This window comes from Hyla sarda, chromosome 2 (genome assembly GCF_029499605.1).
Source record: "Hyla sarda isolate aHylSar1 chromosome 2, aHylSar1.hap1, whole genome shotgun sequence".
Lineage (NCBI taxonomy): Eukaryota > Metazoa > Chordata > Amphibia > Anura > Hylidae > Hyla > Hyla sarda.
Window position 1 is genome coordinate 220361208 of NC_079190.1, and position 26785 is coordinate 220387992.

Consider the following 26785-nt stretch of genomic DNA (forward strand, 5'->3'; position numbering starts at 1 on the left):
ACCTCTAGCAGGCCACAAATGTGCATGTGCCCACTCAAACGGTCAGAAACAGACTTTATGAGGGCCCAACGTCCACTGGTGGGGTTGTGCTTAAAGCCCAACACCGTGCAGGACGTTTGGCGTTTGCCAGAGAACACCAATATTGGCAAATTCGCCACTGGCCCTGTGCTCTTCACAGATGAAAGCAGGTTCACATTGAGCACATGTGACAGAGTCTGTGACGTTCTGCTGCCTGCAACATCCTCCAGCATGACCGGTTTGGCGGGCGGTCAGAAATGGTGTGGGGTGGCATTTCTTTGGGGGGCAGCACAGCCCTCCATGTGCTTGCCAGAGGTAGCTTGACTGTCATTAGGTACCAATATGAGATCCTCAGACCCCTTGTGAGACCATATGCTAGACAATGTTAGACCTCATGTTCCATACTGGTGTGCCTGCTGTTGCTGGGTCTCTACCTGAGTAGTGGAACTCTCCACTGCCGGATACTGCACACTTCATTGGGACTGTGAGTACCATAGTGACTTGTTGCTGTCTTGCTGGGACTTGTGGTGCTTTATGGTCAGCCTTGGCAGTTTGCTATACATTGTGATCCCTGCTCCTGCCCGGAGTGCTTCATCAGCTGCATAACTTGGACTGGGTTTCTGGTGACTTTCTACCTGCTCTTTGTGAGGCCCTGTTGATCATGGGTGGCCCTTGTAACAAGAATAAGAAATCCAAAGTGTATGCTGAGGGCTCTCTGCCGACTTCTGATGAGGAGGCTTCCTCTAATGACATGTCCTCCCACTCCGGTGGCCCTTCTCAGCGAGAACCTGGTGCTAAAGTTCCTGTGCAGGCGGCAAAAGCACTGAGCCAGTTCTCCAGATCTCAGGACCGTCCTAGAGGTGATTCTCCTGATCCGCCTCACTGTTTGAAAGGTCTCCGACTCCCCAGCAGCCGCAGTCTCCAGTAAGGCCAGTCTATGATGCTACAGCTATGGACCATTGGTTCTTGGAGCTCTTGGCGGCCTTTAGCTCCTGTCAATCAGTTATGGTGACTAAAGTGGATGAGCTGCGGAAGGAATTTATCATGTGACATGAGACCTAAAAGATATGTGAGCGCACTGAAGAAGTGGAGCGCAGGGTCTCTGCGGTGGAAGACACCTTACACCCCCTACCAGAGCGGGTTGATTCTCTACAGCGTCAGGACACGGGAGTCCTCAGTTGGATGGATGACATGGAGAACTGCTTGAGGCGCAATAATGTAAGCTTGGTGGGCCTCCCTGAAAAGGTGGAATGATCCTGTGCTGTTCCTTGAAAGCTGGCTGAAGGAGATTCTTCCTGTGGATATGTTCTTTCCTTATTTCTCCGTTGAGCGGACCCATCGAGTTCCGGCTTGGCCCCCTCCTCCTGATGACCCTCCACGTCCTTTCCTGGCCAAACTTCTTTACTTCAGGGACAGGGATGCTATTCTCCGCGCAGATCAAGGGAGAGGTCATCTGTGATGGAAGCAGGGTGTCCTTTTATTCTGATTTCTCTGGGGAACTTTGCAAGCATAGGGTGCAGTTTACGGAGGTCCGGGCGAAGCTGCATGCTAAGGGTTACCGTTACTCAATACTGTATCTTGCTCGCCTGAGAGTGGTGGATGGGGCCTCTACAAAGTTTCTCACTTATCCAACTGAAGCTCTTCACTGGGTGGATGCGGCCCCTTCGGTAAGCCCCCCTGATTGAACTGTAATGGACTATCCTGCTACAGACCGCTGTCCCTGCATGTTTTCCTCTAGGTAGTGGTTAGAAAGGTAACTTTTGTATAGGGCCTCCACAGGTTCCAGTCTCCCTGGGTAGTTCCTTAGTTACCGGCCATTTTAGTTTTTGTAGGGTGGCGGGAGGGAACTCTAGTAGTCGGCAAATTGGAATGTAAGTGGATCATTTCTCTAAAAACGACATCTCCCTCAGGGTTAAATGAGAACACTAGTTTCTCATGCTTTTTATAGGATCCCGCACCATTTTTGACTGATTAGATTTTTTTGGTAATATTTCTTTTTTACTTTGGGCTAGGTTTAATAGTGGGTAGTGACTTGGGAGCTAGCAGAGGGGAAGTACAAATGACCATCAGGTGGCTACCTGCATATGTATAAGGAATATTATAACCACCTATCCCCTTTTCTTTATTCAGATACATAGTGTTGGAATTGATATCATCGGGATATGTCGTCCGTGGCGTATGGAAGAATGGAAATAAATCAACCTTTAACACACAGTTTTGTAATACTTATATGCTGTTGGTGAACTATAGGATTTATTACTCATTGTATTCACAGTCACATTCACATTTATTCATTCATACTACTGTATGCACGGTGGTATTTATATACATCATCATTTACTTCATTATTTATATTCATTTCACACACAATTGGTTTTTTCAAACGGCTTTCAGTAGATCCACCATTTTTCACATCTTGTAATTCATCCCACACTTTCATATTATGTATGTGTGTATTTCATCACACATGTTTTTTTTTTTATAATTTAGCGCATCACTCTGCTAATAATCATATGCGTTTAGTAATATATGTATATATATATATATATATATACATATATATATATATATATTTCTCATACAATAACCCCAAATAGTGGGAAACCATATAGTGGTACATCACACCATGTATAGGTATTTTGCAGGCCCAAGCTATCTATACACATACTAATAATTATATCTTATTACACTTTTTCATTCATTTTACAAACACACACTTGTGTATTATGTAAGGCTTGGTTATATCCACTTAGTATTTGGTTATATATTTGTATCTGATTATGCTTTATTTAGTAGATTTGCTATGTGGTATTTAACTCACTTATCACTTTCACCTACACATTCCGCATACTATGCACGCTTTTTCTTTTTCACTTGTTTTGGCATTTCTTCACTAGTTTTTGGATGTTTCACTTTTCACACTCTGTATGCGTCTCTTCACATTCTCTATGCACATCTCACACACCCATCATGTCTATTTTCATCACTAATTGTCCACACACTCACACATTCATCCTATTGAGCCACTTTCTTTTTTATATCAGCACTGTTTATTAGCTGGGGCCAGTTTGCTAGGGTTTCACTCCGGTGTAAGGGCGATTTTGGCCACGGGGCGATGGTGTGCTTGGATGCGCATGCGCGGATCCTCCCCCCACGAGTGATGATTGTGGCCGACCTTGCGGGAGGATGACATGCTTCCGGGGACGCGACATGCCAGGGGTGCCGTCCTAAGCGCCGCAAGAGGCGCCACCATTTCATAGGTCAGTACTAATTGTTCCCCCTATATATTGCTCCCATTGACTAACTTGGGCTCACATATGGATGTAATCATATTATGGTAAGCCCCAAATGGATGGCAACTAGTATGCTTTAAGCACTATGTTAATAGTACTATTAAGTACCCTTACATAGCTGTATAATATCATCCCCAGGCAGGGGTTGATTGCATGCCATCCCTATATATTTTATGTGACTTACCTTGGATGATGCTATATTTATAACTTATTGTGAATTTACTGGTGTTCCCCCACCGTTTGTTTGCTTTTTAACCTGTCTGTTGTCATATATGTTTTATGGGTATGGGAACCAATGGATTGTTCTGTATTTAAGTGACTAATAAAATGTATATATTTTTTCACATGATTGTGTATATCTTTAATTATCATGTTTTGATCTACTGAGGGGGGTCTCTGGTGTTGTAGGTAGGTGTTATTCTTTATTTTTTACCCCCTATTTTTTCTAAAATAGTGATTTGCTGGTATCTGTGGTCATATTTATGTAGTTTTTTTTTTTGTAGTTGTGGTTTTAGTCTATTCGGCGTGCTTTTAACACCTGTAGCAGTTGTATTAAGGGTCTTTGTCTGCACTGTGTTAGGGACTAGCAGTTCTTCTGTCCCATTAAGTGTTAGAGTTTTTTTGGGGATGTTTTTGTTTAGCCTGATTGCATTTGTTTTAGTGTTATGTGTCTGTGCCCTGTTAGTCTTTCTGTTGGGTGAATGTGGTATGCATGGTCCCGGTGCTCTGCCCTTTTCTGTCCTGGTCCTCCTGCGGGTTTTCCTGTGCATGTGTAGTGTTAAATTTTATGATGGGGACCCTGAAGGTGGTTAGCTGGAATGTCCGGTGGCTTAATTCTAAGTTTAAATGGGTTCGTGCCTGGACTTTGTGAAAAGTCAGTCTTCTCACATTATTTGTCTACAGGAGACTCATATTACGCGTCAGAAGGTTCTTGCTCTAAAAAGGGCCTGGATAGCGAGGGGCTACCATACATCCTATTCCAACTATGCTAGGGGTGTTTCAGTGCTAATCACTAAGTCCCTGCCGCTGGCGGTTTCTCAGGTAGCCTGTGACCACTTTGGGATCTTCAGTGCTCATAGCCTAAGCGAAAGCGTTCCCATTGCCTGTTTTGCCTACCCGTGTTTCCAGACCTTCCTGCTATGTTTTTTTACTCCGAACTTTTGCCGCCTGCCTCTGTCTCATCCTCCGGTACCTCGCTTTGCCCAGTTCCTGTGTGGTCGAGCCGTATTGGGGGTAGCGACCTGGGTGTCGCTTGCCACAGCAAATCCATCCTGCTTTGCAGAGGGCTCTGGTGAAGACCAGCGGCACCTTAGACTCCGCTCCCTAATACGGTCCGAGTCATCAGCCACCCAGGTAGAGGATCCACATCCAGCTCCGTAACAGCCCACATTCAGGTGCGTGACCTTAAGATCCGGCCATGGATCCAACTGGGGTTCCTCTGCCAGACAACTGGGATCTTGCATCTATCGTGGCACTCCAGTCCCTGTAGTTGGCCCAGCAGGCACAGCAGCTTAACCAGCTATCCGCCATGATGCAGCAGTTGCTATCTGCTCAGCAGCATCCGCCACAGCCACAGCTTCCTTCTCCAGCTCCAGTACAGCCTCCCGCTGCTGCAGTCTCCTCCGGAACCAAACTCCGCTGTGGGATCGCAGTGATGTCATCACTACCAATCTCCAGGCATTGCTGTCGGAATTTCGCACTGTCTTCGAGGAACCTGCTCGTGCTTCCTCCGCTGAGATGGCTTTGCTGAGTCTTTCTCAGGGCAACTCCACTGTTGGCGAGTATGCCATCCGGTTCCGAACCCTGGCGTCGGAGTTGGCCTGAAATAATGAAGATCTCTGCGCTAACTTTAAGAGAGGATTATCCAGACAAAATTAAGGATGTCCTCGCTATCTGGGAGTTGCCATCTAACCTGAACAAACTAATACAATTGGCATCCCGGATCGATATCCATTTCTCCGAGCGATAAGAGGAGCTACGTCAAGAAAGGGAATCTGCACGACCTCGGCGCTTCCCTTGGTTGGCGCCAGTCTTCCAGCAACCACCGCAATCTTCTACGTTGCAGTGGAGGCTTCTACCGCAGTGGAGGCTATGCAAGTAGATCGGTCTCGCCTGACCCTGCAAGAAAGGACTCGCCGACGAACCGAAAATCTTTGTCTATACTGTGCCAGTGCAGACCACTTCCTTAAGAACTGTCCTCTGCATCCTCAGCCACAGGGAAATGCTCGCACCTAGGGTTTGTTAGAGAGGCCTCCCTAGGTGTGAATTCTTCCTCTCTCCGCTTGAATATGACGGTTCAGCTTCTTCTTCCTTCCAAAGTGAACCTCTCAGTTCTTGCCTTCCTGGACTCTGGCTCTGCGGGAAACTTTATTGATGCCTCTCTCGTACATAAGTATCATTTGCCAGTTTTAGGTCTTCTGAAACCACTGTTCATCTCTACGGTCAATGGAGAAAAACTGGACTGTACCGTGCTGATGCAGGTCAGAGTCTCCCATATGGAGAACTTGTCCTTCTACGCACTCCCACACTGTACTTCTCCTCTCTTGCTTGGTCTACCTTGATTGCAGCTCCATGCCCCACAGCTGGATTGGAAAACTGGAGAAGTCCTTCGCTGGGGTTCGCATTGCAACAATCACTGCATTCACGTACGTGTGACCAAGTTGGAACCTTCGTCTAGACCTCTACCCGGGTTACCTTCCTTCCTCCAGGAATTTGCTGAGGTCTTCAGCGAAAAGCAAGCAGAAGTTTTGCCTCCACGGGGGCGTGGCTTGCCACAGTCTGAGATGGCGGTGTGTTGAGGGAGCTCTGTTCACCCGGAGGCCACTACCACACTTCATTTGCCCCCACCACTGCTATTCTGATGCCGAGTGGTACCGGACAACGGAAGAAGCTGCCGCCCGTCTTCCTGACTCCTCAGACTCCATCAAGATCCATTGCCCGTTACCTTATCAGGGCTCCTGCCTCGGCCCCGGCCTCCCCGCCTGCTTCACCAGGGCCTCTGCGTGCTCTGCGCTCCCGGTCAGTGAGCGCTGCTGCACTGCGCACAGCTCCGGAGTCGGAGCCTTACTGTGCATCCCATCCCCGGCTCTCATCTTTAGTGCTCCCCTCCTGCTCCAGCCAGCGGAGACCTGAGTGAGGGGGGCGTGTGCTGCCAGCCTCCCTCCGCCTGAACTCTGGAGTGTGAAGAGTCTGCGCCCCGGCCGCCATCTTCTCCGGCTACTCAATCCTCCTCTGCAGTGGTGAGTGGCGGTCCTGACTCCCAGTGCCCTGTGCCTGTCTTCCTCTCCTCCAGCCTGCCGGCGAGCCCTCAGCATTGTCAGACCCCTTCCTCTATAGCTGCTGGGGTCTGATTGGACACTGCTGCATTTAAAGTGACAGTGCCCCTTTATCCTGCCTCTCCTCTTGATACCTCTACCAGCTGGGCTGCACTGTCTACCTCCCCTATGAGCCATCTGCTGGTGGCTTCTCCAGCCTGGACCACTCCTCTCCTGTGTTCTGCTCCCGATCCTGTGGCCTCCGACCCAGATCCTAACACCCCTGAGGTCACTCACCTGGCCCCCCTGAAACCGCAGAGGGCCTTGTCGACTCCCAGGATGCAGTCAAGCGGTCATAAGAGTGCGGTCCCCCTGGGCCCCCTCCCACACTACCACTTTCCCCCCACAGACAGGGGGTTGCCCCCTGACTGGGACTCTGGGGCTGACTCCGCACTGGACTGCTCTGGAATTCTGGCCTCCATCCCGCTATCCCCGGATCTCAGTTTGCTACTCTCAAATGCCCACCAAGGAGGACTTTAAAGCCCTTATTGCCGAAGTCAGAGACGCCTGCAGGGCAAAGATAGCTGATATGCTTAAGGATCTCCAGCATGTCTCTGATAGGGTGGAGGACCTGGAAGGGGCCCATGACTCTACTAGATCCTACATTGCTGACCTGCATGCTACCATTGCTGCTCAGTCTGAATTCTTGGGAGACCTGCACTATCACGTTGAGGACTTGGACAATAGGGGCAGGCGTAAAAATATTCGAATCCGTGGGCTCCCGGAGGCTACTAGGGATGAAGATCTACACGCTACATTGGAGGCTATCTTCAACAGGATCCTTGGTGAACCTGCTTCTCACAAAATTAAGCTGGATCGTGCTCATCGAGCCCTCCAACCTCGTCCCACCAATGGCCCCCCTCGGGATGTTATTTGCTGTGTGACCGATTTTCAATTGAAGGAGCGTATTATGGCTAAAGCGCGCTCCCTGAGGAACTTCGACTTTGATGGGGCCCCTATCACATTGTTTCAAGACCTCTCTTGGATCACCCTGTTGCAGCCCCTTTTGTCCACTCTACGCTCAGCTCAGATACCCTACAGATGGTCCTTCCCTTTTGCGCTTCAAGCTCATAAGGATGGATGCTCTGCAGTTCTACGGTCCCATGCTGATGTGCCCAGGTTTTGTGCAACCCTTGACCTACAGATCCCGCAGCTTACTGATTGGGCCCTGACTCCTCCTCCCCCTCCTCTTCCAACTGTGTGGCAGCCTGCTCGGGGGAGGCGTCGTAGATCTGATAGGAATCACCGTGGTTTGCCTTCCTCTGTTAATCCTCCCTGACTTTCTGAGAGACTCTTTAGGATGGCCTACTGTCTGTGTGGGGACTTTCTTCTATTTTAGCGGGCTCTGGATGATTACCTGGTTCTGTGTTGGTGATGATTTACATGACCTATTGCAAGTAGTGGTGGGTAGCGGTTATGTCTTTTGCCTGGTCTCAGGGTGGAGCTTTTCTATGAACGTAGTCACTCTTTGATGCGTACTTCCACTCTCCCCCCTGAGGCCTCAACAAACTCTGAAATATTTTTGATTGCAATGTTTTTCTTTCTGTGCAGTCTTAATTTGGCCTCTTCTCTGGCCTTAGAGCCATTGGTTTATCCATTATAATGTTGTACCTCCCCTGTTTTCCCCTCCCTTCTGTTTCTTGTTTGTCCTCCTTGTTTTGTTTCTTGCTCCTTTCTCCCTCTCTTGGTCTTTTTGGACTCTCTCTCTTTCTTCCAGGGTCCACACTCTTCCTCGGAGTCTGAATTCCCCGACTAAGAGACCCCTGTTGCAGAGGGAGTTAGTGTCCCTACGTGCGGATATAGTGTACCTTCAGGAGATGCACTATGACAAGACGGGTACCTTCCACTTCCTACAACACATCTATCCTCAGTCTTTTCTTGCCTCCTCTGATAGGAAGGTAGCGGGGGTTGCTATTCTTCTTTCTAAACATTGTCCCCTTCAGGTTTCCTCTTCCTATGCTGACCCCTCTGGTAGGTTTGTTGTGGTCCAGGGTACCCTGGGAGGTAAGCAACTCCTTCTTGGTAATATCTATGCCCTCAACACATCTCAGATCCCCTTATTACGTAGGGTTCTCTCCCAATTGCGGTCTTTTTCCTCTTCGATCTGGCTTTTAAGGGGGGATTTTAACCTGGTCTTCTCTCCTACTGCGGATCGGCTCTCCATCTCGGGTTCACCTCCTACTCCGTCCCAGACCCACCTCTCGACGCACTTCCGTCGTCTGATACGCTTGGCGGGGTTGTATGATCTCTGGAGGATTAATCACCCTTCGGATTGCTCTTTTACGTTTTTCTCCCACCCCCATAACCTTCATACTCGTATTGACTACTTCTTTGGGAATCTCCCCATGGTCTGTATGCTTTCTTCTGCTTCTTTAGAACCTATCTCCTGGTCTGACCATAGCCCTGTCCTTGTTTCCTTCTCTCCTTTCCATTCTTCTGTGTGCCACTGTCATTGGCGTCTCAATGATTCTTTACTTAAAAACCCATCTTCCCAGGACTCGATCCAGAGCAGCATCACCACTTACTTTGCCGATAATGAGGGCTCTGTGACCTCGCAGGCGATTCTATGGGAGGCCCATAAGGCTGTAGTCCGGGGCCATTATATTGCCCTAGGCTGAAACGTGATGTGCAGGCTCGCTCCCAGGAATTTAGGGCTCAAGTGCAGCATCTGGAAACCCTCTTGCTTTACTTTCCCTCATTGTCGGTGCTGAGGCGTCTGGTGGCGGCTAGATACCAATTAAATGACTTGGCTCTCCACAGAGTGGAGCGTCAACTCCCTTACGCTAAACAACGTTTTTATGAAAATGGCAACAAGGCTCACACTATGTTAGCTTGCCTCCTATGGGATTGGGCTGCCGCTCAGGCCCCCTCGGCGCTGAAAGACCCCTCTGGAGCTCTCCAGCATCACCCTGACTCTATTGCTAAATTATTCTTTGACTATTACTCCAAACTTTACTCCCTTCCCTCTCAGTTACCCTCTGATCCGGGTGAGCACTCAGCAGCTTTAACCTCCTTCCTCTCCCAATGTAGCCTCCCTACTCTTTCGGTGGCTGATAGAGACTCCTTGAATGCTCCAATCACCTTAGAGGAGCTTTCGGAGGTCCTAAAGTATCTACCTGCGGGACGCTCCCCTGATGGTTTTACTTACTTGTTCTATAAGACTTACTTTTCTGTCCTTCTCCCCCGCTTGGTTTCTTTGTTTAACATTTTCATGGAGGGCGAGACCACCCCCCAGCCTTTTCTTCACTCTTTGATAACCTTAATCCCTAAGCCTGGTAAAGATCCTCATGAATGTTCCAGCTATCGGCCTATTGCCCTCCTCAACTCAGATCTGAAACTATTCGATAAGGTTCTGGCGACCCGCCTTTGTCATTTCATGCCCTCGCTTGTGCATTAGGATCAGGTGGGCTTCATTCCTTGCCACCAGGGAGGTGACAATACAAGAAGAGTGGTGGATCTGATTGACGTGGTTAATAGGAGATCTGAGCAAGCCCTGGTCCTCAGCTTAGATCCTGAGAAGGCCTTTGATAGGCTAGGGTGGCCATTTATGTTCGCTACTTTGCAAAAATTGGGGATCTCTGGCAACTTTCTTGCCGCCCTCCGGGGTCTGTACTCTGCCCCTACGGCCTCTCTTAAGCTTCCGTCTGCCTCCTCTCCTACCTTTACCCTGCAGAATGGGACCCGACAGGGATGTCCGTTATCCCCCTGATTTTTGCTTTATGTATTGAGCCTTTAGCTGCCTTGATCTGGGGGGATCCGAACATTTCTGGAGTTTCTCTACACGGACGGGAATTTAAGCCTTGTCTTTTTGCTGATGATATCTTACTCACCCTTACTAATCCTCTAATTTCTCTTCCCTCCCTGTATAAATTGCTGCATGACTTTGGTAGGGTCTCTGGTTACAAGGTCAATTTCTCTAAGTCTGTGGTTATGCCTCTCAATCTTCCTCCTCCTCTGGCTTCTCTGTTGCAAGCTGATTATTCTTTTCGTTGGTCTCCGTCTGCTATTACCTATCTTGGAGTGTCACTCTCCCCTCGTTACTCTACACTGTACTCTGTCAACTATCCTGCACTCTTCCGTGAATTACGAACTTTGTTGGACCGTTGGCAGACTCAATACATCTCCTTTGGGCGTATAGCGGCGATTAAAATGACTATCCTTCCTAAATTTCTTTATTTTTTCGAAACCCTGCCGGTACGGGTCCCCCTAACAGTGCTATGTTCTTTCCAATCGGCTATTTTCCGGTTTATTTGGGATGGGAGACGCCACAAACTCCCGATGTCTGTGATGATGGCCAGCCGGTCGCTAGGGGGCCTGTGTGGCAGCCTGCTCGGGGGAGGCGTCGTAGATCTGATAGGAATCACCGTGGTTTGCCTTCCTCTGTTAATCCTCCCTGACTTTCTGAGAGACTCTTTAGGATGGCCTACTGTCTGTGTGGGGACTTTCTTCTATTTTAGCGGGCTCTGGATGATTACCTGGTTCTGTGTTGGTGATGATTTACATGACCTATTGCAAGTAGTGGTGGGTAGCGGTTATGTCTTTTGCCTGGTCTCAGGGTGGAGCTTTTCTATGAACGTAGTCACTCTTTGATGCGTACTTCCACTCTCCCCCCTGAGGCCTCAACAAACTCTGAAATATTTTTGATTGCAATGTTTTTCTTTCTGTGCAGTCTTAATTTGGCCTCTTCTCTGGCCTTAGAGCCATTGGTTTATCCATTATAATGTTGTACCTCCCCTGTTTTCCCCTCCCTTCTGTTTCTTGTTTGTCCTCCTTGTTTTGTTTCTTGCTCCTTTCTCCCTCTCTTGGTCTTTTTGGACTCTCTCTCTTTCTTCCAGGGTCCACACTCTTCCTCGGAGTCTGAATTCCCCGACTAAGAGACCCCTGTTGCAGAGGGAGTTAGTGTCCCTACGTGCGGATATAGTGTACCTTCAGGAGATGCACTATGACAAGACGGGTACCTTCCACTTCCTACAACACATCTATCCTCAGTCTTTTCTTGCCTCCTCTGATAGGAAGGTAGCGGGGGTTGCTATTCTTCTTTCTAAACATTGTCCCCTTCAGGTTTCCTCTTCCTATGCTGACCCCTCTGGTAGGTTTGTTGTGGTCCAGGGTACCCTGGGAGGTAAGCAACTCCTTCTCGGTAATATCTATGCCCTCAACACATCTCAGATCCCCTTATTACGTAGGGTTCTCTCCCAATTGCGGTCTTTTTCCTCTTCGATCTGGCTTTTAAGGGGGGATTTTAACCTGGTCTTCTCTCCTACTGCGGATCGGCTCTCCATCTCGGGTTCACCTCCTACTCCGTCCCAGACCCACCTCTCGACGCACTTCCGTCGTCTGATACGCTTGGCGGGGTTGTATGATCTCTGGAGGATTAATCACCCTTCGGATTGCTCTTTTACGTTTTTCTCCCACCCCCATAACCTTCATACTCGTATTGACTACTTCTTTGGGAATCTCCCCATGGTCTGTATGCTTTCTTCTGCTTCTTTAGAACCTATCTCCTGGTCTGACCATAGCCCTGTCCTTGTTTCCTTCTCTCCTTTCCATTCTTCTGTGTGCCACTGTCATTGGCGTCTCAATGATTCTTTACTTAAAAACCCATCTTCCCAGGACTCGATCCAGAGCAGCATCACCACTTACTTTGCCGATAATGAGGGCTCTGTGACCTCGCAGGCGATTCTATGGGAGGCCCATAAGGCTGTAGTCCGGGGCCATTATATTGCCCTAGGCTGAAACGTGATGTGCAGGCTCGCTCCCAGGAATTTAGGGCTCAAGTGCAGCATCTGGAAACCCTCTTGCTTTACTTTCCCTCATTGTCGGTGCTGAGGCGTCTGGTGGCGGCTAGATACCAATTAAATGACTTGGCTCTCCACAGAGTGGAGCGTCAACTCCCTTACGCTAAACAACGTTTTTATGAAAATGGCAACAAGGCTCACACTATGTTAGCTTGCCTCCTATGGGATTGGGCTGCCGCTCAGGCCCCCTCGGCGCTGAAAGACCCCTCTGGAGCTCTCCAGCATCACCCTGACTCTATTGCTAAATTATTCTTTGACTATTACTCCAAACTTTACTCCCTTCCCTCTCAGTTACCCTCTGATCCGGGTGAGCACTCAGCAGCTTTAACCTCCTTCCTCTCCCAATGTAGCCTCCCTACTCTTTCGGTGGCTGATAGAGACTCCTTGAATGCTCCAATCACCTTAGAGGAGCTTTCGGAGGTCCTAAAGTATCTACCTGCGGGACGCTCCCCTGATGGTTTTACTTACTTGTTCTATAAGACTTACTTTTCTGTCCTTCTCCCCCGCTTGGTTTCTTTGTTTAACATTTTCATGGAGGGCGAGACCACCCCCCAGCCTTTTCTTCACTCTTTGATAACCTTAATCCCTAAGCCTGGTAAAGATCCTCATGAATGTTCCAGCTATCGGCCTATTGCCCTCCTCAACTCAGATCTGAAACTATTCGATAAGGTTCTGGCGACCCGCCTTTGTCATTTCATGCCCTCGCTTGTGCATTAGGATCAGGTGGGCTTCATTCCTTGCCACCAGGGAGGTGACAATACAAGAAGAGTGGTGGATCTGATTGACGTGGTTAATAGGAGATCTGAGCAAGCCCTGGTCCTCAGCTTAGATCCTGAGAAGGCCTTTGATAGGCTAGGGTGGCCATTTATGTTCGCTACTTTGCAAAAATTGGGGATCTCTGGCAACTTTCTTGCCGCCCTCCGGGGTCTGTACTCTGCCCCTACGGCCTCTCTTAAGCTTCCGTCTGCCTCCTCTCCTACCTTTACCCTGCAGAATGGGACCCGACAGGGATGTCCGTTATCCCCCTGATTTTTGCTTTATGTATTGAGCCTTTAGCTGCCTTGATCTGGGGGGATCCGAACATTTCTGGAGTTTCTCTACACGGACGGGAATTTAAGCCTTGTCTTTTTGCTGATGATATCTTACTCACCCTTACTAATCCTCTAATTTCTCTTCCCTCCCTGTATAAATTGCTGCATGACTTTGGTAGGGTCTCTGGTTACAAGGTCAATTTCTCTAAGTCTGTGGTTATGCCTCTCAATCTTCCTCCTCCTCTGGCTTCTCTGTTGCAAGCTGATTATTCTTTTCGTTGGTCTCCGTCTGCTATTACCTATCTTGGAGTGTCACTCTCCCCTCGTTACTCTACACTGTACTCTGTCAACTATCCTGCACTCTTCCGTGAATTACGAACTTTGTTGGACCGTTGGCAGACTCAATACATCTCCTTTGGGCGTATAGCGGCGATTAAAATGACTATCCTTCCTAAATTTCTTTATTTTTTCGAAACCCTGCCGGTACGGGTCCCCCTAACAGTGCTATGTTCTTTCCAATCGGCTATTTTCCGGTTTATTTGGGATGGGAGACGCCACAAACTCCCGATGTCTGTGATGATGGCCAGCCGGTCGCTAGGGGGCCTGGGTGTTTCTGACATTACCAAACACTATTGGGCGGCTCACCTCCGCCATCTGGCGGCCTGGCCCACGTATCGCGCCTATAGTAAATGGATGGAGCTGGAAAAACTGTGGTTGGTGCCTGTCCATCCTAAGTTTTTCCTATGGACCTCCCTCTCTGGCTTGCCCACTTCTAGGTCCAATGTCCTTTTCTCGCTATGTCTGGTCCTTTTGCTTCCAATGTTTTGGCCTTCTTTCCTCCTTTTCTCCCCTACAATCATTCTTATATCATCCTGACTTTCAACCTGGCCTGTCCTCCGACATGGTGAAGGAGTGGGGGTCTCGAAATCTCTTCTGTTGGGTGGACCTTGTTGATCCTCGTAAGAGGGTTCTTTGAACAATTGGTATCTCGCTGGGGCTTAGGAGCTTCTGAGGAGTCCCGCTATGCTCAACTTCGTCTTTACTTCCTTTCTAAGCAACCCTCCCTAACTGTGTCTCTGCCGACGGGTTTTGAACATGTATGCAGGGGGGGGACCTTTACAACGGGGGCTCCTTTCTAGTATATACTCCTTGCTGCTGTCTCCCCGCACCGACCATCCCCCTTTTGGATTAAGGTGAGGGATTTGCTCTTTGAGATCCTCCATGCTACTGTGCCTCTAGATCCCCTTGTTTATTTGTTGCACTTGTCCACTTCCAAGACCCTCTCTAAACTGCAATTTAAGCTCTTCCTACACATAGTACTGGCAGCCAAGACTCTTATAGCGAAGTGTTGGAAAAGACCCCTCCCTCCCTCAGGGGACGATCTCAGGGCTAGGATACGGGAGATCCGTTCTCTTGAGTTCCTTAAAGCCTCTCTAAACAATACTATTCCGAAATTTCTTCCTGTATGGGACCCCTGGGACAGTTTTGTAGCGACCATGAGAGACCATCTTGATACTTCTTTTCTCTTCCTCTTCTTTGGACCTCTGATTCTCTCTATTTCTTTTCTCTTTTTTTTTGTGATTTCCCTTGGTTTTATCCCTTTATTTGGTTGTCATCCCCCCCTCCCTCCTCTTCCATCCCTCCATGTGGATTATGTGTGGATACAGGTCGGTCCTGTATGTGTGGTGGACCGATCAGAAACTGTCCAACTCAGCAACGGCCTTGACTGGAGCAATTATGGGTTCCTATGAAGCTTTTACTAATACACTCTACAGGTATCATTCTCTTTCTTCTTTTCCTATTCCCCTTCTGACTGTAGCTAAAGTGTGGTCCGTGGTGTTGAGTAAATTTCCACAGCCTCTGGTATCTCCTAGAGCACCCTTGTGGGGGATCGTACATTTACCTCACCTGCATGGGTTACAGGAGGCCAGATTCTGGGGTACTCATGGTGTCAAATTTGTGATCCACTTGTTTGGTGAGGATTAGGTTTTCTTATCCTTCTCAGACATGAAGGAACGTTATAGCATCCCTGGAAATGCCTTTTATAGGTATCTTCAGCTTAGGCATGCGGTTCTGGCGCAGTTTGGCTCCTAAAATTACTCCTGTAATTTCTGAGGTGGAGCTTCTCCTGAGCACCATGGAGCTCTCTAAACCCCTAACTCAGGCCTAGGCTCTCCTCCAGAAACTTGGGCCCAGACCGTTTTTACAAGCATTTCCTAAATGGGTCTGATAGGGATCGACCGATATCGTTTTTTTTCGGGCCGATACCGATAATCGGTGTAGGTTAGGGCCGATAGCCGATAACTTATACCGATATTCTGGTATAAGTTATCGGCTATTTAACCCCCCGCGACACCGCTGCAGATCATTGATTTAAAGCAGGTGCTTTAAATCAATGCACTGCAGTGGCTTTTGCGGGGCCATAGGCCGCCGCCGCCACCACCCGCTTCTCTCCCCCTACCTGTCAGGGTGGTCCGGGCCATCCATCCTTCCTGTAGTGTCCGGCGGCATTCCAGGTGGAGGGTGAACTGGTCCGGGCTGTCCTTCTTCTCCGGCGGTCATCTTCTCCACTCAGGGCAGGCTCCGGCCTAGTACGCTGCATAGACGCCGCTGCGCAGGAGCCTGCCCGGAGTGGAGAAGATGACCGCCATAGAAGAAGGACAGCCCGGACCGGTTCACCCTTCACCCGGAACGCCCCCGGACACTACAGGAACGATGGATGGCCCGGACCACCCCCATTACGGGTAAGTTTAATTTTTTTATTGACTCGGAGGGTGGGGGAGGGGCCCGACCGGTATAGCGGTATGGGCAAAAATCCATACCGATATACCGCCCAGCATCACGGTGGGGGGTGCGACGCGGTGGGTCGGGGGTGCGGTGCGGCGGGTCCGGGGGGTGGCGGTCGTGGTGCGGTGGGGCGGTGCGGGGGGCGGGGCATTATCGGCTTATCGGCAAGGTAATTGCCGATACCGATAATGCCCAAAATCGTGATTATCGGCCGATAATATCGGCCATACCGATAATCGGTCGATCCCTAGTGGCTGATATCCTGGATTTGTCTGAGGATCAGTGGTGGGGTTTCTGGCTGATAATCTAGACTTTCCTTATCTACTCACCCCTATGGTATGCCCGCTGGGAGTCATTAATAAGGTGGTTTCTAGTTCACATAGACGCCTATTGATCCACTTTTTGCTGTTCTGTGCCCGTAAGGTGGTAGTGATGACCTGGAAGGATACCTCCCCTCCCCTGATGTCTCGTTGGCTGGCTTTAGTCAACAAGTATGTTCCGTTATACCAGGCTCTTTATGTGAGTCGTAAGTGCCCAAAGAAATTTGACAAGGTATAGACCCCCTGGCTTCTGCTTGATGTGTCGGAAGATCCCTCTGCTAAACTGGTCATACGGGCACGTCGAGGCCACACACTCTACTGAGCCTCATTTTGACTTGTTTTACGGACATTACATCAAAGTTGGATCAGCCTGTAGTGTGGTTTTCCATTTTGATTTTGAGTGTGACTCCATATCTAGACCTCCATGGGTTGATAAATTTGATTTCCATTGATAATTTTTGTGTGATTTTGTTGTCAGCACATTTAACTATTTAAAGACGAAAGTATTTCATATGATAAAGTTAATTCATTCAGATCTAGGATGTGTTAGCTTAGTGTTCCCTTGATTTTTTTGAGTAGTGTATTTGAAACATAAGCAAGGATCAGAAAGGATTATAGAAAACTATTTATTGGTTGGAGTATAATACATTACATGGGATGGTATTTAGTAAAGTACCTTTAAACGCAATGGCGGAAGTAAAAATGTAGACAGTTCATGTTAAAGATTGTATCCCAAATTATGACAACGCGGCTCCTTTCATGGTAATGCTTTATACTAGCTTCAAATCAGACATTTCCATCTAATGGTATATAAATGCAGGTCCCAGTTCTCCAATTAGCAGAGGATGGATATCTCATAAATGTGGATAAAAGAGAAAACCCATTTAATGAATAGAAGATGATTTATCATATAGGCAGACGACATGCAGTGTATTTTATGAATGGAGCATTTTAGGACATCTGTAAACAGTCTATCTTCTCTAATCCACATTCACTCATATCTTGGTATCAAGTGTTAACGAATAAGACCTCCCTAAAATAAAAAACAGGAAAAAAATTAGAATTATATAATCATATGAATATAGGGGGGGGGGGGGTAATGAATCTACAATGGGGGATCTAGAAATAGGCATTTTCTTATTGCATATAATTTGTACAATAAAATATGAAAGACAGCTTACATCCCTGTATAACATAGCTATGGACTGAAGTAACTACACAATTTAAGGCCCCATTCACATTACATATATAGTGACCCCCCCAACCTACAATGGCCCCGCCATACCATAATCTCAGCATGCGATGGCCTCTCAGAGGCCATCGCATGTTGAAGGCAGCATCAACATATGATGCTTTTGTATGTTGGGGCCATCGCATAAACGGCTATCCGGCAGCGCTGACTGCTTCAGCTGCCGCCGGATAGCCGTTTACGGTGCCCCGTGTGCTCCGGTGATGGTCTCCTACCTGTCCTCGTGGCTCCGGAGCGTCCTCTTCGGGATCCCCTTCATCGCCGGCGCTCTCCATCGTCGTCATCACGTCACCGCCATCCCGTCATGCAATAGGAACGGCGTGCGTAGTGACGTGATGATGGCGACGTGAGAGCGACATTCCCGCCCAGCAGAGACGTTCCGGAGTGGCGGGGACATCACGGGGGCGCGGCGACAGTGATGGAGGGCGATATCCAGGGCAGCGGTGACGAGCGGTGACGGTCCGGAGCGGCGGGGACAGGTGAGTACAACTTCCTATACTTTACATTGCACGGACCCCCTCAACATATGATGGTTTCAACAAACGATCGTTCATTCGGAAGGGATTACCATCGTATGTTGAGGGACCACTGTATATACCTCAGTGTACCAAAGATGTACTCAAAGACTTTAAATGGTACCTGTCACTAAATAAACTTTCCTAAACTAGTCATGTTATGTTCCCTAACTACACCTAACATCCCCCTGCCCTTTAAAACATTTATAGAGCTTTAAAAAAGGTCTGTTTTGTACCACAGAGTGAGCTGCTGGCAGAAGCATGTGGGCATGCCCCAACAGGTGCTACGTCAATGACGCCTGCTGGGGGGGAAACGCTTCTGCCCTCAGTTCCACGGTGGTTCACAGAGTCTGGAGCAGCGGGAAGCAGTGGAGAAGCTGCAGGCCGGCAGGGAGAAAGAGAAAACTTCTTGCTCCCACCGGTCTGATTGACAGGCAGGGAGCAGCGCTGGGCTGGTCACGTGTCCCGGCTACAGTCAGACTTCGTACTCATGCCAGGCCAGCAGCATGAGTCCAAAAGCTAGCGGCCAGGACATTTAGGGAGACGCCAAGGTGGGGTTTCCCAAGTTATAATAAACATACAAATAATTTTTTTTTTTAATAACATGTGTTTAGAAACCTTATAGAAATAGGTTTCTTAACAACATTTAAAAACTTTTTTTTAATGATAGATACCCTTTAAAGGAAAACTGTCACCAAGTTTACCCACACTAAACCCAATACACTGAGTTATAGTGTTGGTGAACAGGAGTCCATACATGGGTCACATACTTTTTTATGCTTTCTTGTCGCTGAGTTGTCTTCTGCTAAAGTTCCGCTGTTTTCCCTTCACTTGCACTCTGAAGGCAGGTGTCCCCCCCCCTGGCAGCCTTGCTTTGGGTCCCGGAGGAAGGGGCCTTAGCCTGCCCCCCTTGTTTGCATATTAATTTTCCCCCTGAGCACAACGCATTGGGAGAGCGCTCTGTGCAGTGTCCCTCGCTACACCAGGTAGTAGCAAGACTTCAGAAAGAGGTACTTCCGGGTGTAGCGAGGGACCAGCGTATGCGCAGTTACACTGCACAGAGCACTCTTCAGACACACTGTGCTCAGGGGGAAAATGAATATGCAAACAAGGGGGCAGGCTAAGGCCCCTTCCCAAAGCAAGGCTGCTGGCGGGGGACCCATCTTCAGAGCGCAAGTGAAGGGCAAACAGCGGAACTTCAGCGGACAACAACTCGGCGTCAAGAAAGCATAAAAAGTAAGTGACCCATGTATGGACTTGTCACGATGCCGGCTGGCAGGTAGTGGATCCTCTGTGTCAGAGAGGGATTGGCGAGGACCGCGCTAGTGGACCGGTTCTAAGTCACTACTGGTTTTCACCAGAGCCCGCCGCAAAGCGGGATGGTCTTGCTGCGGCGGTAGTGACCAGGTCGTATCCACTAGCAACGGCTCACCTCTCTGGCTGCTGAAGATACTGAAGATAGGCGAGGTACAAGGGAGTAGGCAGAAGCAAGGTCGGACGTAGCAGAAGGTCGGGGGCAGGCGGCAAGGAACGTAGTCAGGGGCAACGGCAGGAGGTCAGGAACACGGACTAGGAACAGACAAGGGAACGCTTTCACTAGGCACAAGTGCAACAAGATCCGGCAAGGGAGTGCAGGGGAAGTGAGGTGATATAGGGAAGTGCACAGGTGGGAGCCAATTAAGCTAATTGGGAAGATTGGGCCAGGCACCATCATTGGTGCACTGGCCCTTTAAATCGCAGAGACCCGGCGCGCGCGCGCCCTAGGGAGCGGGGCCGCGCGCGCCGGGACAGGACCGAGGGAGAGAGAGTCAGGTACGGGGGCCGGGGTGCGCATCGCGAGCGGGCGCTATCCGCGTCGCGAATCGCATCCCGGCTGAAGGCGGGACCGCAGCGCACCCGGTCAGTGGATCTGACCGGGGCGCTGCAACAACGAAGATGAGGCGAGCGCTCCGGGGAGGAACGGGGACCCGGAGCGCTCGGCGTAACAGTACCCCCCCCCTTGGGTCTCCCCCTCTTCTTGGGGCCAAAGAACCTGAGGAAAAAAAACTCAATTTTTCCGTGATGAGGTCCGATGCAAATTAGGAGGGGTTCTGTGTGGAAACGTACGAGACAGTCCAATCTTTTATTGTAAAAACAATAGATGTAGAGGGGTCTGGCGAGACTGGACACAGGAACGTAGAACCTGTTGATGAGAGAGGCCAAAAAAAATTTTCCTGCAGATCCGGAATCCAAGAAGAGCATAGTAGAGAAGGAGAAGGTAGAGGCAGATATCCGCACAGGCACAGTAAGGCGTGGAGAAGCAGAGTTGACATCAAGAACTGTGTCACCTTTGTGCGGAGTCAGCGTACGTCTTTCCAGGCGGGGAGGACGGATAGGACAATCCTTCAGGAAGTGTTCGGTACCGGCATAGTACAGGCAAAGATTCTCCATGCGGCGTCGTGTCCTCTCTTGAGGTGTCAAGCAAGACCGGTCAACTTGCATAGCCTCCGCGGCGGGAAGCACAGGAACAGATTGCAGAGGACCAGAGGAGAGAGGAGCCGGAGAGAAAAAACGCTTCGTGCGAACAAAGTCCATATCCAGGCGGAGCTCCAGACGCCATCCGGAAGAACGCATGTCAATGCGAGTGGCTAGATGAATGAGTTCATGTAGGTCAGCAGGAGTCTCTCGTGCGGCCAGAACATCTTTAATGTTGCTGGATAGGCCTTTTTTAAAGGTCGCGCAGAGAACCTCACTATTCCAGGACAACTCGTAAGCAAGAGCACGGAACTGAATGGCGTACTCGCCAACGGAAGAAACACCCTGGGCCAGGTTCAGCAGGGCAATCTCGGCTGAAGAAGCTCGGGCAGGTTCCTCAAAGACACTTCGAATTTCCGAGAAGAAGGAGTGTACAGAGGCAGTGACGGGGTCCTTGCGGTCCCAGAGCGGTGCGGCCCATGACAGGGCTTTTCCAGACAGAAGGCAGAACACGAAAGCCACCTTAGACCTTTCAGTAGGAAACTGGTCCGACATCATCTCCAAGTGCTGGGAACATTGCGAAAGAAAGCCACGGCAATACTTAGAGTCCCCATTAAATTTGTCCGGCAAGGACAGGCGGAGGCTAGGAGTGGCCACTCGCTGCGGAGGAGGTGCAGGAGCTGGCGGAGGAGAAGATTGCTGGAGAAGTTGCGACTGAAGTTGGTGCGAAATGGTGGACATTTCCGACAGCTGACGGGTTAGAAGGGCGATCTGTCGGGCTTGCTGGGCGGCCACCGTGGTGAGGTCAGCGACAACTGGCAGAGGAACTTCAGCGGGATCCATGGCCGGATCTACTGTCACGATGCCGGCTGGCAGGTAGTGGATCCTCTGTGTCAGAGAGGGATTGGCGAGGACCGCGCTAGTGGACCGGTTCTAAGTCACTACTGGTTTTCACCAGAGCCCGCCGCAAAGCGGGATGGTCTTGCTGCGGCGGTAGTGACCAGGTCGTATCCACTAGCAACGGCTCACCTCTCTGGCTGCTGAAGATACTGAAGATAGGCGAGGTACAAGGGAGTAGGCAGAAGCAAGGTCGGACGTAGCAGAAGGTCGGGGGCAGGCGGCAAGGAACGTAGTCAGGGGCAACGGCAGGAGGTCAGGAACACGGACTAGGAACAGACAAGGGAACGCTTTCACTAGGCACAAGTGCAACAAGATCCGGCAAGGGAGTGCAGGGGAAGTGAGGTGATATAGGGAAGTGCACAGGTGGGAGCCAATTAAGCTAATTGGGAAGATTGGGCCAGGCACCATCATTGGTGCACTGGCCCTTTAAATCGCAGAGACCCGGCGCGCGCGCGCCCTAGGGAGCGGGGCCGCGCGCGCCGGGACAGGACCGAGGGAGAGAGAGTCAGGTACGGGGGCCGGGGTGCGCATCGCGAGCGGGCGCTATCCGCGTCGCGAATCGCATCCCGGCTGAAGGCGGGACCGCAGCGCACCCGGTCAGTGGATCTGACCGGGGCGCTGCAACAACGAAGATGAGGCGAGCGCTCCGGGGAGGAACGGGGACCCGGAGCGCTCGGCGTAACAGGACTCTTGTTCACCCAAACTATAGCCCAGTGTATTGGGTTTAGTGTGGGTGAACTTGGTGACAGTTTTCCTAAAGGGAGTTTCAGGACAAAAAAATAAAAAAATTAAATATATATATATATATATACACACACATTTATATATATATATTGTGACAGAGTGTCTGGAGAAGTAGTGGACGGGGTCTATGTGTGCCCGAGGTTCCTCACTTATGTAATTTAAAGCAACCAGGGAAATGTTCAGCAGAGGTCTATGCAGACATCTCTGCAATTTGGGTTTGTATAAAACCTGTGTGTTTTTAGGGCCTGTGTTGCTGGAGTGGGGAGAGAAGGGTGGGCCCCCACTCCATCCGGACAGTCCGGGTTTTGGGCTGTCAGGTAATCACTCCTCAGGTGTGCTGGCCTGATATAAGGCTGAGAATTCAGACACATCTCTCTCTCAGCCTGGGAACAGGTTATCTGCATGGAGCCTGTGAGAGCACTACAAGTGGTATGGACTTTGCTATATTGTTTGGTGCCCGGTATTAGGCCGGCACTTGGTTAGTGAGGTTTCCTGTTGTTAGTTAGAGCCGGACAGGCTTAGGATTTTGTTTTTTATATTTTATGTTCTGTACTTCAACCTGTCAATAAAACTGGCTGAGGTCAGTTAAACGAATCCCCTGCTGTTTGGACTGCAATTTCTACAGTGTTCCTGCAAAAACTGTGCCTGTCTACCCAGGAGACGTTATCCCCGTTACCTAATCCCTTACAAGTGGTGGAGGATGCGGGTGTTACGCCGAGCGCTCCGGGTCCCCGCTCCTCCCCGGAGCGCTCGCTACACTCTCGCTACTGCAGCGCTCCGGTCAGATCCACTGACCCGGTGCGCTGCGATACCGCCTCCAGCCGGGATGCGATTCGCGATGCGGGTGGCGCCCGCTCGCGATGCGCACCCCGGCTCCCGTACCTGACTCGCTCTCCGTCGGTCCTGTCCCGGCGCGCGCGGCCCCGCTCCCTAGGGCGCGCGGGCGCCGGGTCTCTGCGATTTAAAGGGCCACCGCGCCGCTGATTGGCGCAGTGGTTCTAATTAGTGTGTTCACCTGTGCACTCCCTATTTATACCTCACTTCCCCTGCACTCCCTCGCCGGATCTTGTTGCCATTGTGCCAGTGAAAGCGTTTCCTTGTGTGTTCCTAGCCTGTGTTCCAGACCTCCTGCCGTTGCCCCTGACTACGATCCTTGCTGCCTGCCCCGACCTTCTGCTACGTCCGACCTTGCTTCTGTCTACTCCCTTGTACCGCGCCTATCTTCAGCAGTCAGAGAGGTTGAGCCGTTGCTAGTGGATACGACCTGGTCACTACCGCCGCAGCAAGACCATCCCGCTTTGCGGCGGGCTCTGGTGAAAACCAGTAGTGACTTAGAACCGGTCCACTAGCACGGTCCACGCCAATCCCTCTCTGGCACAGAGGATCCACCTCCTGCCAGCCGGCATCGTGACAGTAGATCCGGCCATGGATCCCGCTGAAGTTCCTCTGCCAGTTGTCGCCGACCTCACCACGGTGGTCGCCCAGCAGTCACAACAGATAGCGCAACAAGGCCACCAGCTGTCTCAACTGACCGTGATGCTACAGCAGCTACTACCACAGCTTCAGCAATCATCTCCTCCGCCAGCTCCTGCACCTCCTCCGCAGCGAGTGGCCGCTCCAGGCCTACGACTATCCTTGCCGGATAAATTTGATGGGGACTCTAAATTTTGCCGTGGCTTTCTTTCCCAATGTTCCCTGCACTTGGAGATGATGTCGGACCAGTTTCCTACTGAAAGGTCTAAGGTGGCTTTCGTAGTCAGCCTTCTGTCTGGAAAAGCTCTGTCATGGGCCACACCGCTCTGGGACCGCAATGACCCCGTCACTGCCTCTGTACACTCCTTCTTCTCAGAAATTCGAAGTGTCTTTGAGGAACCTGCCCGAGCCTCTTCTGCTGAGACTGCCCTGTTGAACCTGGTCCAGGGTAATTCTTCCGTTGGCGAGTACGCCGTACAATTCCGTACTCTTGCTTCAGAACTATCCTGGAATAATGAGGCCCTCTGCGCGACCTTTAAAAAAGGCCTATCCAGCAACATTAAAGATGTTCTGGCCGCACGAGAAATCCCTGCTAACCTACATGAACTCATTCATCTAGCCACTCGCATTGACATGCGTTTTTCCGAAAGGCGTCAGGAGCTCCGCCAGGATATGGACTTTGTTCGCACGAGGCGTTTTCTCTCCCCGGCTCCTCTCTCCTCTGGTCCCCTGCAATCTGTTCATGTGCCTCCCGCCGTGGAGGCTATGCAGGTCGACCGGTCTCGCCTGACACCTAAAGAGAGGACACGACGCCGCATGGAGAATCTCTGCCTGTACTGTGCCGGTACCGAACACTTCCTGAAGGATTGTCCTATCCGTCCTCCCCGCCTGGAAAGACGTACGCTGACTCCGCACAAAGGTGAGACAGTCCTTGATGTCAACTCTGCTTCTCCACGTCTTACTGTGCCTGTGCGGATATCTGCCTCTACCTTCTCCTTCTCTACTATGGCCTTCTTGGATTCCGGATCTGCAGGAAATTTTATTCTGGCCTCTCTCATCAACAGGTTCAACATCCCGGTGACCAGTCTCGCCAGACCCCTCTACATCAATTGTGTTAACAATGAAAGATTGGACTGTACCATACGTCTCCGCACGGAGCCCCTCCTAATGTGCATCGGACCTCATCACGAGAAAATTGAGTTTTTTGTCCTCCCCAATTGCACTTCCGAAATTCTCCTTGGACTACCCTGGCTTCAACACCATTCCCCAACCCTGGATTGGTCCACTGGAGAGATCAAGAGTTGGGGCCCCTCTTGTTTCAAGGACTGCCTTAAACCGGTTCCCAGTACTCCTTGCCGTGACTCTGTGGTTCCCCCTGTAACCGGTCTCCCTAAGGCCTATATGGACTTTGCGGATGTTTTTTGCAAAAAACAAGCTGAGACTCTACCTCCTCACAGGCCTTATGACTGTCCTATTGACCTCCTCCCGGGCACTACTCCACCCCGGGGCAGAATTTATCCTCTCTCTGCCCCAGAGACTCTTGCTATGTCTGAGTACATCCAGGAAAATTTAAAAAAGGGCTTTATCCGCAAATCCTCCTCTCCTGCCGGAGCCGGATTTTTCTTTGTGTCCAAAAAAGATGGCTCCCTACGTCCTTGCATTGACTACCGCGGTCTTAATAAAATCACGGTAAAGAACCGCTACCCCCTACCTCTCATCTCTGAACTCTTTGATCGCCTCCAAGGTGCCCACATCTTTACCAAACTGGACTTAAGAGGTGCTTATAATCTCATCCGCATCAGAGAGGGGGATGAATGGAAAACGGCATTTAACACTAGAGATGGACACTTTGAGTATCTGGTCATGCCCTTTGGCCTGTGCAACGCCCCTGCCGTCTTCCAAGACTTTGTTAATGAAATTTTTCGTGACCTCTTATACTCCTGTGTTGTTGTATATCTGGACGATATCCTGATTTTTTCTGCCAATCTAGAAGAACACCGCCAGCATGTCCGTATGGTTCTTCAGAGACTTCGTGACAATCAACTTTATGCCAAGATGGAGAAATGTCTGTTTGAATGCCAATCTCTTCCTTTCCTAGGATACTTGGTCTCTGGCCAGGGACTACAAATGGATCCAGACAAACTCTCTGCCGTCTTAGATTGGCCACGCCCCTCCGGACTCCGTGCTATCCAACGTTTTTTGGGGTTCGCCAATTATTACAGACAATTTATTCCACATTTTTCTACCATTGTGGCTCCTATCGTGGCTTTAACCAAAAAGAATGCCAATCCTAAGTCATGGCCTCCTCAAGCGGAAGACGCCTTTAAACAGCTCAAGTCTGCCTTTTCTTCGGCTCCCGTGCTCTCCAGACCTGACCCATCTAAACCCTTCCTATTGGAGGTTGATGCCTCCTCAGTAGGAGCTGGAGCGGTCCTTCTACAAAAAAATTCTTCCGGGCATGCTGTTACTTGTGGTTTTTTTTCTAGGACCTTCTCTCCGGCGGAGAGGAACTACTCCATCGGGGATCGAGAGCTTCTAGCCATTAAATTAGCACTTGAGGAATGGAGGCATCTGCTGGAGGGATCAAGATTTCCAGTTATTATTTACACCGATCACAAGAACCTCTCCTATCTCCAGTCTGCCCAACGGCTGAATCCTCGCCAGGCCAGGTGGTCTCTGTTCTTTGCCCGATTTAATTTTGAAATTCACTTTCGGCCTGCCGATAAGAACATTAGGGCCGATGCTCTCTCTCGTTCCTCGGATGCCTCGGAAGTAGAGCTCTCTCCGCAACACATCATTCCTCCTGACTGCCTGATCTCCACTTCTCCAGCCTCCATCAGGCAAACTCCTCCAGGGAAGACCTTCGTCTCTCCACGCCAACGCCTCGGA

The 26785-nt window shown here is 50.1% G+C and overlaps 1 protein-coding gene across 10 annotated transcripts in view; it reads right to left on the reverse strand.

Annotated features, from left to right (window-relative positions):
- Positions 1 to 17184: 17184 nt before the first annotated feature.
- GTF2I (general transcription factor IIi) overlaps positions 17185 to 26785 on the reverse strand; it is a 113448-nt gene continuing 103847 nt past the window's right edge. For all 10 annotated transcript variants that reach the window (XM_056556428.1, XM_056556427.1, XM_056556422.1 and 7 more), the window contains one exon: positions 17185 to 17594. The gene's annotated coding sequence lies outside the window, so the exon portion shown is untranslated. The remainder of the gene's footprint in view (positions 17595 to 26785) is intronic.